This window comes from Aplysia californica, unplaced genomic scaffold, assembly GCF_000002075.1.
Source record: "Aplysia californica isolate F4 #8 unplaced genomic scaffold, AplCal3.0 scaffold00002, whole genome shotgun sequence".
NCBI lineage: Eukaryota > Metazoa > Mollusca > Gastropoda > Aplysiida > Aplysiidae > Aplysia > Aplysia californica.
In genome coordinates, this window is record NW_004797272.1 from 952,685 (window position 1) to 966,297 (window position 13,613).

Here is a 13,613-nt window from a genome sequence, read left to right on the forward strand (position 1 = left end):
ATGATGATGATGATGATGATGATGATGATGATGATGATGATGATGATGATGATTGTCCATCAATGTCTGGAGTTGACCAATGCATCTGCAGAGAGAATTATATCCTTTAGGCGGAAGAAATAAGAATTGCCATGACTTGTAGCTTCTGCTCTGATCGATGAGAAAGATTCTGGTCGAGAAGAGTTTGCTACATTTTGGGCATTTTGTTATTCAAAGGTTCGTTTCCACTTGTTGAGCTACTACTACTACTACTACTACTACTACTACTACTACTGCTGCTGCTACCACTACTACTATTACAGTTTACTACTACTACTACTACTACTACTACTACTACTACTACTACTACTACTACTACTACTACTACTATTGCGGAGGGCTCTAGTGGCATAGAGAGTAATGTGTTCGCCTTTCATTCCGTAGGTCCCTAGTTCGAACCAGATAACGACAGAAAATTTTGTTCTCTAAAAATGTTCTCCTTTCATATCCTTTCCTGCTCTCTAACAATATTCTGTCGTCTGCTTTCGTCTGCACTTTCTGCCCCCACCCCATCCCCTCCTTTGCCCCCTCCTCAAGGCTCCTGGCTCTTTCTGCAGCCTTTCTACTGCTACTCCTTGGCTCATTCTTATTGCTGTCTTTGAGCCCTACACCTAGCCTTCTCGGACAAGGGAGAAAAATCTCGGAGGTCCCGTGTGTGAGTTGTGCACGTTAAAGATTCTTTGGTTGTCCAAAATTGATAAGAGTAGGCTTCGCCGCCACCCGAGTATAATTCAAAATTTCCTACCAATTGAAAATGTGCACTGTGTCCCGCGCGCTCATAAGACTTTATGCAGTTGCCAGCGCCGTAAAACACTTACCAAAAAAAATTACTGCTGCTGCTTGCTACTTCTACGGTGTCATAATTGTTTTCAAGCTATGAATTGGAAAAGAAGCGCAACCAGCAATAGAGATACGACGAACTGATGTAGATAAACTTCACAAGTCTACATTCTGATTCTTCCAATGTAATAAGAAAAATTACGTGTGCACTTCATTTAAATTATGACCATTTGCAAAGGCCAAGAGCACCCCCCCCCACAAATTACCCCATTACCAACAGCACCAATCAAAATATTATGATTTTTCTTTTCTTCTAAATTTCGAACTCGTTTAAGAATTGGATAAAGTTTGTTTCTTTGACATACTAGAGACGAACAAATTACATGTATCACCTGAACGCCACCCTATACACGCTTGGAGAACTTCCAGCTCTGAAAAATTAACCAATACAAACGATTGATGAACCAAGGACCACACTACTTTTATCAGTCATACCATCCCCACTTAATGAATCAAGTACCAAATTGGTTTTTAGAAACATAAATAATAACATCCCCACTTTTTTCTCCCGTTTCTGTTTTCCCTTTCATCAACCTAGATAAAGACCGTAAAAAGCCTCATTCATATTACAAGTAGATAAACTTTTACAAAGCCACTGCCATTGTTAAGCAAATCACAGAGTTACAAGAAGACATTGAGTTTGTTACTAATAATTCAACTTACACCATAGTTCAGAGCAGCAGCAACCTCGACAACTTCAGCAACTACCACAATCAAACACAGGATCGTTGTCAGCGACATCAGCTTCATCAGGAATCTGTGAGAAGAGAACAAGTACAGGAAGTGTAGGATACAGGTTGAAAGCTGGTGTTTTCCAGTCTGTTCTTTCATCTAAACAAAGTGTGCGTGGCATTTTTATTATCATGTAACTTCATGCAATATGCAAATGAAGTGAGCAAGAGAGGGCGGTACAGATATCTAGCAGAACCCCGCCTAAAGCATATTACCTAATGTGGGAAATACTCTCTGAATGAAAAGAATGGTACGAGATTCACGAAAAGTGCTTTATAATTGGAGACAAATACTGGAATTTACAGTCGTAAATAATGATAGAGAGAAAGTGCTTAAATGATAGACAATGCCTTTTTGCTACTAAAAGAAAAACATCACAAAAAACAAGAAGTAAAACAAAACAAAAACACATACACAGACAAAAAAAACAAACCAAATGACCTCCCAAAAGTAAAACAAAACAACCCCCCTCCCCCCCAAAAAAAACAACCGAAATAGAATACAAACCCATGAGCAAAGCCCACGAAGCCAAAAAATAAAGGAAAAAGAGAAGGGACGTATTGTGACATGTGGGCAGTCATGAGTGTCCGGACAGAATGACATAGGGAAAAAACAAACACCAATGCTGTAGCAGATGCAGATATGCCGTGGTGTTCTAAAAAAACTTGAAAAATGGAATCACCCAATCAACCCCCACTACCATGCGATCCACCATGCATTGCCCACCCATGCAGCATACCAATTTCAAGCTAGATAAATTCTCTCGAGATGTGGTCATTGAAAATTGACATTTAAAGATCATGCTTGGCCAATCAAAGAACGTAAATGAGTTTGCGTGTATATTGAGGTGCATCAACGTTGGTGACATGCATTGAGCATCAAATAAATCGAGAATATTTTTGTCTGTTCATTGAACAGAATTTTTTTTTCAAATGGATTAGAAAAACAGAGCAGTCACAATTACGACACAAAACCTGGAGTTAATACTACAAGTGCTCATTAGTATTTGTAGTTTAGAGCACGAAACCGTTTTTGCATATTATGGACTGTGTTATTTAAATTTGAGACGTAATCATCCGTCAGTGGGGAACAGAGCCCTCGAAACTGGCAAGATTTGGGGTGGTCTGAGGTGGAATGAACACAAAATTGCCCTCATGAGAATCACCAGATGGTTTTGTTTAGAAGACTTTATCGCGCAAGTGCTGGAACGTTATATCTTACCTTTATTTTTCGTCATGGTGTCATTCAAGCAGACATCCCCATGCTTAACAGTGCATTTTCTCACATGACCAGTGCCACTGGACAATTCTTGGAAATTCAAATCATGCCAACGTTGGAATGGTCACCAGTAGATATCCTCAATATGAATCATACAGGTATGTGAAGCCCCATAAAAAAACAGCAGCTGATGAAAAGCGACTTTGTTCCCAATGCAGAACCTTCGTTTGCAACTTTCAGTGCCATTTGGAATTAACTAAAATATTTATATCCAAAATTTAATCGAGTCCCTTCCCAAAGGGATCGTTCTCCACACAAAACCAATGACTCCAAAACAAAATAATAATGAGCATATTTAATGTTAAGTCCAAGTTTTGCGTGTTATTTCTGACTGATCTGTTTTCCAAAGCTGTTTTGGAACTATCAAAATAAAATATTGTTTATTAAAGAGACAAAGTTCTCCATTCAGTTGATAGCAATGCATGTCCATTTTTTTTCAATGTTGATGAACCTTAATACACGCGAAAACACATTTTTTTTAAAATTAACTTAATGTGTGTGTATGTATTTGTGTGTGTGTGTGGGTGTGTGTGTGTGAGTGTGTGTGTGTGTGTGTGTGTGTGTGTGTGTGTGTGTGTGTGTGTGTGTGCGTGTGTGAGTGCGTGTGTATGGAGCACGTGTCTCCACTGTTATGTAATATACTCCTGGAAATTAAAATTTGACATCAGCTCGACATTCATCCTACATTCAAAGCATGGAGACGACAGGAGTAGGATGTTCTGACCGCCTGGGGATTTTGCGACAGGTCGGAAAAAAAGAAGAAAAAATGATGTATTCAAACTGTTGTGTTATCCCTCAACATGTAAACATAAATACACACACCTAAACACACACACACACACACACACACACACATACACACACACACACACACACACACACACACACATACACACACGCCCATATATATATATATATACATATATTTATATATATATATATATATGTGTGTATGTGTGTATTATATATATATATATATATATATATATATACATATATACATACATATATACATACATATATATATATATATATATATATATATATATATATATCAGGGGGCTCTCGTGGCCTAGAGGTTAAGGTGTTGGCCTCTCATTCAAAGGTCCCGGGTTCGATTCCGGGTAGCGACCAAAAAATTTTCTTCTCTAAAATTGTCTCCTTTCACATCCTTTCCTGATCTCTAACAATGTTCTGTTGTCTGCTTTCATTTCCACTTTCTGCCCCCACCCCCTCACCTCCTTTGCCCCCTCCTCTGGGCTCCTGAATCTTTCTGCAGCCTTTCTACTGCTACTCCTTGGCTCCTCCTAACTGCTGTCTTTCTGCCACACCCCTGATCTTCTGGTAGGAAAGATCTACACCTAGCCTTCTCGGACAAGGGCGAAAAATCTCGGAGGACCCGTGTGCAAGTTGCGCACGTTAAAGATCCCTTGGTGGTCTAAAATCGATAAGAGTAGGCTTCGGCCGCCACCCGGGCAAAATTCAAAATTTCCTACAACGAAAAAGTATTAGGTGTGTCCCGCGCGCTCATATGACCTTATGCAGTTGCGAGCGCCGTAAAACCCTATACTAAACAAACAAACAAACATATATATATATCACATATACACAGGCGGCTCTCGTGGCATAGACCTTAAGGTGTTCGCCTCTTATTCAAAGGTCCCGGATTCGAATCCGGGTAGCGACCGAAAATGTTTTTCTCTAAAATTGTCTCCTTTCACCTCCTTTCCAGCTCTTTAGCAATATGCTGTCGTCTGCCTTTGTCTCCACTTTCTGCCTCCATCCCCTTATCTCCTTGGCCCCCTCCTCTGGGCTCCTGAGTCTTTCTGCCGCCTTTCTACTGCTGCTCCTTGGCTCCTTCTTACTGCTGTCTTTCAGCCACACGCCTGATCTTCTAGTAGGAAAGATCTACACCTAGCCCTCTCGGACAAGGGAGAACAATCTCGGAGGCCCCGTGTGCAAGTTGCGCACGTTGAATATCCCTTGGTGGTCTAAAATCGATAAGAGTAGGCTTCGGCCGCCACCCGGGCAAAATTCAAATTTTCCTACCAACTGAAAATGTTTGGTATGTCCCGCGCGCTTATATGACCTTATGCAGTTGCGATCGCCGTAAAAATTTACCCAAAAAAACCCAACAAACCCACATATACACACACCTCATAACAAACCAAATAACGCACACACGCACACGCACACGCACACGCACACGCACACGCACACGTACACATACTCTCTCTCTCTCTCTCTCTCTCTCTCTCTCTCTCTCTCTCTCTCTCTCTCTCTCTCTCTCTCCCACACACACACACACACACACACACACACACACACACACACACACACACACACACACACACACACACACACACACACACACATATACTTACACCGACCACAGTTTCAATGCCTAATACATGTATTACCAATATTTGCTTCCTTCACGAAAGATATTAAGAAAGAAGAGACTGGCAGTTGTATGTAAAAATTACCTAGTAAAGTTAGAGAGAGGGAGAGAGAGAGAGAAAGAGAGAGAGAGAGAGAGAGAGAGAGAGAGAGAGAGAGAGAGAGAGAGAGAGAGAGGAGAGAGAGAGAGAGTCACTAAGACTAATTCAGGCATTAACAAGTATGACACATTTTGAGCATTTAAAAACTTCCTCTTAACTTGTGGGTGTAGACAGTTAGTGAGCTTCTCTTTTGGCTATAGCATTAATTCTAATTTGTGACTCCTCATTTGATTTGCTGCCTTCTGTTATTGCTGCACTACAACTGAGTCTGCCGGAAGTTACGCTCCGCCATGTCAAGGCAACAATGTTGAGGCCCTTAGAGATATTTTCAGAGCGTCTTTATTACTTTAGGCCTGCAGCGCTTTAAAAAGATTTTACTGCACCAGCTTTATGTTTTCCTGAGGACAGCTCAGAATAGAATAATCCCACTGGAAGTCTTATCAATTCTTAAGTCAGGTATTTTTACGACTGGTCGGTCAGGCAAAGTTTGGTCCTTTTGAGCTTAGAAAAAATACTCTCGGATTTCACCATTTTGAGAACTTCGGTGTCTGGTATTGTCGGCTGCCATCTGTTGCCAAGAATTCTTGAGGAATACCACTTTACACTAGTATGTGTACTTGTGAAACGCCACAAAAAGATATTTGAGGACAAATTCTCAAATATAGATGAGGTACCCCCACTTCAGTATATCATCTCTATGTTGCTGCTGTTTTTTCCGGTTTTCCTTTTCCTTCACAAATTTAAAAAAGTCAAAAGCTGCGTCTTGAACTTGAACCACCTGATAGACCAGCAACCAAGGAAAAAAGAACTAGTGGGCACAACCAGCCTTCCAAAAGTTGTAACAGCAAGAGTACATACTATTATTGTTGTTGTACTTTGTGCTACTTGGAGAAAAACCCTTTGTGTTCAGTGGTTGTAGATCTGTGTGTCAGAAAGCAGTGTGGAAATCATTTCATTAGGTACAAAATGCAGTAAGCTTCGTTTTGTGTAAATAACGGCAGTACAATACATTCAGTAGCTGAACTCTTGCTACAGCGTATTACCTTATCTGGTTTATTAAAAAGGGCACTTTTAAGAATTTGCAATTCCGGCTGTAATTCCTTGGATCCTAACACACAATTTTAATATTATTTCGAACTACCCTTGGTTGTAACCACGAAGCGTATTAGACGTTCCTTGATATTAAAATTAGATTCTAGGTTTTCAAAAGTGAATAAATCGTAGAATATTTTGAGGTCTTAGATAAATCTAGCTCAGTTGGCATAAATATATTTAGTTTTAGTTTTAGTAGAGTTTTTTACGGCGCTCGCAACTGCTTAAGGTCATATGAGAGCCAGAAAATTAGAGGTGTTATGAAAAGAGAGTAACAAACATAAAAAAGAAGGAGGGGAGATAAGGACGATAAATGTTTGCTAGGAAAGGAAAAGCAAACCACTCCAAACCACCCGCCAACCACCCACCATAAATATATAGATACACAACAGTGAGTAAAACACGCATAGCCATGAGTGACTATACTATGCGTGTCTGTTGTTCTATCATTGAGGTTAACGTTATCTGTTGCTGAATTAGAGATCGATAAAAGAGCAACATTACGAAGTTCTATTTCTTTGACCGCAACCGATCTTACAAATCCAACTAATCGGATAAAATGTTTTCCTTTTTTATAAACACTGCCCACACAGTCTGGGTGGAAAGCCTCGCTCAAAACAGCCGTGTAAAAAGGGTTTAGTAATCCTACATGTTGCATTTTTGACTTGGTAAATGATCCTCCCAAAAATTAGAAAACAAAACGACATAATCTTTTTGACATGCGCGCAGTAATTCGATATATTTTCCCTTAAAAATTGTATTTTTGTTTTTATTTTTTTCCATTTAGAGATGGTAAACCTTACGATCATCCACACGCAAATGGACATAAAATGACATTCTGTCCGATTCCTTGTTTTGTTTCACATCACTCACAAGTTTCACACTCTTAAATCCTGAACTATTTTATAACAATTGAAGATTCATTCTTTGGTGGCACAGGGAAAGCATATTATTGTGGTTTGTATGGCCACCTAGCCATCCGATGAAAAGAGCAGAGGAATCGTCTGGTGAACGAATCCTTGTCACTGCTGTTGGGATCAACGGAGAACACCCTCCCGCAGACAGACTAAAAAATAAGGTCAAATACCGAAAACTTCCAGACTGTTTGGGGGGGGGGGGGGACAGTGAAGTGGTCAAGTGAATAAGAAACCCCAGAGTGTAATACCCAGGTAGGGTCCGCGAAAAGCTTCTGGTCTCTCCCGAAGAGATGAAGTTATTTTAATAAAAATCGTATTGGAGACACCTCCCTGAATAATAAATACACCCGGCAGGGAGAGGAAAAAACATAATTTTGTCTCGAACGCCATCTGACTTTACGATCAGGAACATCTTAATAGAATGTCCAAACTTTGAAAAGACCCGAAGCATATATTTTCAAGTGCACTGATTTAAAGAATTTGCTCTCCATCGTTCGGGGGCTCTCGTGGTCTAGAGGTTACAGTGTTTTGCCAGTCATTCAATAAGTCCCGGGTTCGAAACCTGACAGCGACAGAAAATGTTCTTTAATAAAATTTTATTATTTCACCTTCTTTTCTGCTCTAACCCTGTTCTGTCGTCTGCTTTAGTTTCTACTTCCCCCCCCCCCCCTTGCCCCCTCCTCGGGACTCCTGGCTCTTTCTGGCAGCCTTTCTACTGCTATAATACGTCTTGGCTCCTTGTTACTGCTGTCTTTCAGCCACACCCCTGATCTTATGGTAGAAAAAAACCTTGCCTTCTTGGACAAGGGCAAAAAATCTAGGATGTCCCGTGTTCAAGTTGCGCACGTTTAAGATCCCTTGCTGGTCCAAAATCGATAAGAGTAGGCTTCGGCCGCCACCTGGGCAAAATTTAAAATTTTCTACCAACTGAAAATGTTTGGTGTGTCTCGCGCGCTCATATGACCTTACGCAGTTGTGAGCGCCGTAAAACACTTACCAAAACAAATATCAAAAACATGTTCTCCATCGTTGAGCTCATACATAATTCTCTCAATATAAAGATCATTGGCCTTTACTCCAAATTGTAAATAGTTGTATCTTAAAAATGTAATTTGCCACTTTTAAAACTGAATTTCTCCTTTGTGTTTTTAGGTACTTCAATCATTCTTACTAGCAAAGTAAAACCAGGACGTGCTGTGAACTTACATGAAAACAATCAACGTACGACGTATGTCCCACGCGTTCATTTCACCTTATGCAATTGCGAGTGCCATAAAACTATTACTAAACTGAAAATGAAGTTATTATGTTGCAACTGAGTTCTATTGTGTTACATTTGAGGTTTATATGTTCTCATTTGAACATTCTATGTTTACGTTTGATGTTATTACGTAACCTTTGAAGTTACAGTTTGGCAACCAAAGTTACAATGAGGCATTTGAAAACACTGAGCGTGATTTAATTTTAAAAATGAAACAACTTTATATCCTCACATATATTTTGACACTTTTCTCCATTATTTTTTTTAAGTTGAATTTTAGAAACCTGAAAGGAAAGTCAACTGGTTTGCCAAGTATCCAAACGAACAAATCATCTCGAGATTAACTGAGATTGCAAACAAGAGTTTTCAATCCTCCCTCCCCACACCCACTCACAGAAACACACACACAAACACACACACGCGCACACACACATACACACACTTAAACATATCCCACACGTGCACACACTTACGCATATACGTACACACACACATACACACACAATCTACATGACAATGTCATAAAATCTTGGTTGCCAATGAATGATGATTTCATCTCATTCAAATTTCCCATTTCACATGAAAATGCAGTGTACAGTAACAATGTGAAACATAGGGTAGATGGAGAAACCGAGAAGTTAATGCATTTTATTACCACCTTTCCTTGTGTGCTCAAACATTAAAAAACTGACTAAACTTTCGGAGCCTAAAGCCTGGTACTCATTTCTACCTGGATGGAGTGAAGAACATTTTCACTGGGTGCTTTTCCAAAGACAACGATGGGCACCTGACGGTGTTCGAACTTACGACTCTTCGGTTGTGAGCTGTTCTGTCTAACCACAGGATCATCCACCATCTACTCCACAAAAACATTTCTCCGAAATCTATTGGAAATGTAGTTGCCAAAAATTTTGTTAAAGAAGATTTTTTGTAGTCCCTTGGCTGTAGAGTTCGGACACGTGACATAATACGATATTATTACAAATTTTGAAATATTTGAGAATGTTGTGTCTAACGTTGTTAAACTGTTGAACACCTCAGACCAACAAACAGTTGAGCAGGGGGCATATCAGTCAGAGTAAGAAATAACCGTGTCCTTCGACAGAGTTTAACTCATTTAGGAAGCAGGCTGCTTATAGTCAGTGCAACTTACTTAACCTTAAGGCGATCAAACTCGCGTCGTTTCTGTCTGTTTTATTTTGGGTACAATGGCGAAGACTCAATGAAATGCACAACTTACGTTTCAAATAGCCACCGACGTTTTCCATCTAGAGCAAATAACAATTTTTAAAATAACAATAATAATTCTAAAAAAGAACAAACGCACTTAGTAGCCAGGCAGAACGACTTTGCTACAAAAACGATACCGTAATACCGGCTACGGTACCTCCCCAACTCACACCCTCCCTTTAAAGCCTAGAAACACAAACTGAAAGTAAACTGGAGAAACGCAGGTAAAAACTTGAACCATGACGCAAACAAAACAAGCCTCGTGTCCTTTAGAGGAGACTCCAACAAATTGTCATCTACTGTTTTATTTTTCTTTGGTCAATATTTTACGGCGCTCCCAACAGCACAAAGTCATATGAGCACGCGGAACACATTACACATTTTTCAATTGGTAGGAAATTTTGAATTTTGCTCGGGTGGCGGCCGAAGCCTATTCTTATCGATTTCAAACCACCAAGGGATATTTAACGAGCGCAGCTTGCACACGGGACCTCCGAGATATTTCGCCTTTGTCCTAGAAGGCTAGGGGGAGATCTTTCCTACAAGAAGATCAGGGGTGTGTCTGAAAGGCAGCAGTAAGAAGGAGCCCAGAGGAGCCTGATGAGGGGGCAAAGGAGGTGAGGGTGTGGGGCCAGAAAGTGGAGACAAAAGCAGACGACATAACATTGTTAAAGAGCAGGAAAGGAGGTGAATGGAGACAATTATAGCGAAGAAACTTTTTCGTTCGCTACCTGGATTCGAACCCTGGACCTTTTAATAAAAGGCGAACACCCTAACCTCTAAACCACAAGAGCCCACCCCCCCCCCTCCGGCCCCCCGCCCCGCCCTTTACTGACCGTAAGTAGATAAGATAAGCTAAGATAAGATAAGAAAAATAGATAATACTTTATTGTCCCAGAATGAAATGTTTTTGCCTGTACATGACTGTAGGAACACATGCTGGTAATCAGAAAAAATCTAAATTATAATATTATATTCCTCTCATTAAAATTCAACACGAAAAGAAAAGTAAAGCTGACAAATGTATATATCACATCTGATGCATCATTCACTGACATGCAGGACTCGACATGAGAAACAGTTTCCCGTCATTATGTCAAAACCTGTCTGGGTTGGCTTGACAACGGGACACACCCCAAAGATATTAACGTTATAATATGTCATTCGTCAGCTCCAATGTAAATTTTTATCTTTAGATATTATTTCATTTTTCGTCTGGGATATTGTTGTTCACCTGGTAGTCCAAACCTTCCGGAGCTCTTGTGACCTTAGGCAGTTGCGAGTGCCGTAAACCCTCTATTAAAACAACAACAACAACAACAAAAAACAACTTCCGGGTAAATATTATTCACATAAACTCCGAGCGGAAAAAATCAACAAAAAACGAAGTAGGCTCAAAGCACAAACAGCGCAGACGCTTACTCTCTCTCTCTCTCTCTCTCTCTCTCTCTCTCTCTCTCTCTCTCTCTCTCTCTCTCTCTCTTTCTCTCTCTCTCTCTCTCTCTCTCACACACACACACACACACACACGCACGCACACACACACACACACACACACACACACACACACACACACACACACATGCGTGCGCGCATTTACACAAGTCAAACATCATAGAGTTGGACAAAGAAATAGATAGATTGATAGATTGATAGATAGATAGATAGATCGATCGACGAGAAATGGCGGAACAGGAAAAAGATAAAAAGCTAGAGTCAGAACGATGGGTAAGATAAGATAAGATAAGGTAAGATAAGATAAGACATGTGCAGAGTCATTGTGTACAATGGAATCGGCGAGAATAACAATATTTTAAGGGAAGAAAAATAATCGTTATGTAAGATACGTTTTCTTGATCTTCACAAAAAGAAATTTGCTGCAGCAAAGTAAATATATATACATACACCCACATGCTCGCCAAAACACATATAAACTTAAAAATACATACACCAATACCCATACTTTATTCAACAAAAACGTATACCTAAAATAGATGTCTGATATTCTGAACTTAATAGGTATTTGCAATTTTCACCATATTGATGTTGTAAAGCTCAGTGAAAGAGAAAAGTATACATGTGCTGTTAATTACGGTTACTGTTTTCCGCATAATTCTGTCCGAACATAATTGCTTCTCTTTAGATATTTTACCTACTTAACTCCAAGTTTCAGAAGTAACTAGGTTTTCATATATTGAAAGAGTCTTGGTTTCTGTTCTATAAAACGAAACTTTCTTCTGAGATATACTTGATGAAAAGGAGTTGCAATAATCAGGTCTTGGTAAAACTAAGCTATTTACTTATAAAGCAGTATATTTAGTATTTTTTTAGATGGCCCGTTTTACTTATTTTTCTTAATTAAGTTAATGATAAATACATGGGGCTGATCAGATGACTTACCTCAGCCGACATTGACATTGAAATCAAAACAGATGCTTTTAACTTTACTTGATAATGCAATCCCCGCATCACCAATTTCTATAATATTATGATGATCGTTGTCAATATCATTAGTAGACTAAGCACTGCATTGGTTTAAATTTGCTTTGAAAAAAATACATAGACCGTTATTTTTTTGGGTCTGCTACAGGGATTATTATTGAGTTTCTGCCAAAGTAGGAATAACTTTAAAGGCGATATGTTCTCCACTTATTTGGCTGCTGTACATAATTATGAAATTGGAATTTGTTTTCCTTCACAACCCAATGATGACGTTTCGGAATAAGAAACGTAATCTGTGTTCCTATAGTTTGACAGATTTTTGCGCGTGATCGGTTTTTCTTTCTTTTTTCTTTCTTTTTTTTTTCTTTTTTTTTTTGGGGGGGGGGGTTAACTCACTATGTTTACCCTGACAAACAAGTCAGCCTTTGCCACTGAGTACAAATGGTTAGGTTTTATGTGTTTGAACGCTTTTTTATATTTTTTTACTTCACATGAGCCCTTACCGTAAAGTTTAAGAAGGCAGCCACATTCCGATTTTTATTATATTTATACTTTTTTCTTAAAATTACAAGAGTTTTTCAATTTCAGTAATTTTTTTTTCAACTCTCCAAATGCCTACCAAAGCCTTTCTTTTCTATTAAAGGACGACAAAAGATTTTTACGTGACCAACTTGATTTTCAAACTGAATTTTAATGAGAGTAATATATAATTTACATTTGTATGTATACCTGTATGTGTTTTTACGGTTCTGTACAGCCAAGAATAATTTCCCTCTAGGATAATAAAGTATTATCTTTTCTTATCTTATCTAATTTGGAAACTGGATCTCCGAGATGTTGCGCCCTTATCCGAGAAGACAAGGTGATCGATCTCACCCACACCAAAAACTAGGAACGCCCACACTAAGATCAGGGGTTGTGGCTGATAGACAGCAGGCAGTAAGAGCCAGTAGAATAAGTGCCAGGAGTGAGGGCGAAAAGAAGAGAAATGGGTTCAAGAATGGGTGTGGGAGGAGGTTTGAGAACGTGGAGAGGAAAGCAGACGACAGAAGTCACTCTAGAGAAATGAAAAGAAGGCAAACGGGAAAAAATAGAAAATATATTATTTCCTCTCGAACATGTAACGATCCTGGAATCTTTTGACTCTGGCAAACTCCTCTTAGAGCACTAGAGCCCCTTCTTCCTTGTCTTCTCAATAAACCATTCTATAAGCCAATTGATATCATATTAACACACACACACACACACACACACACACACACACACACACACACACACACA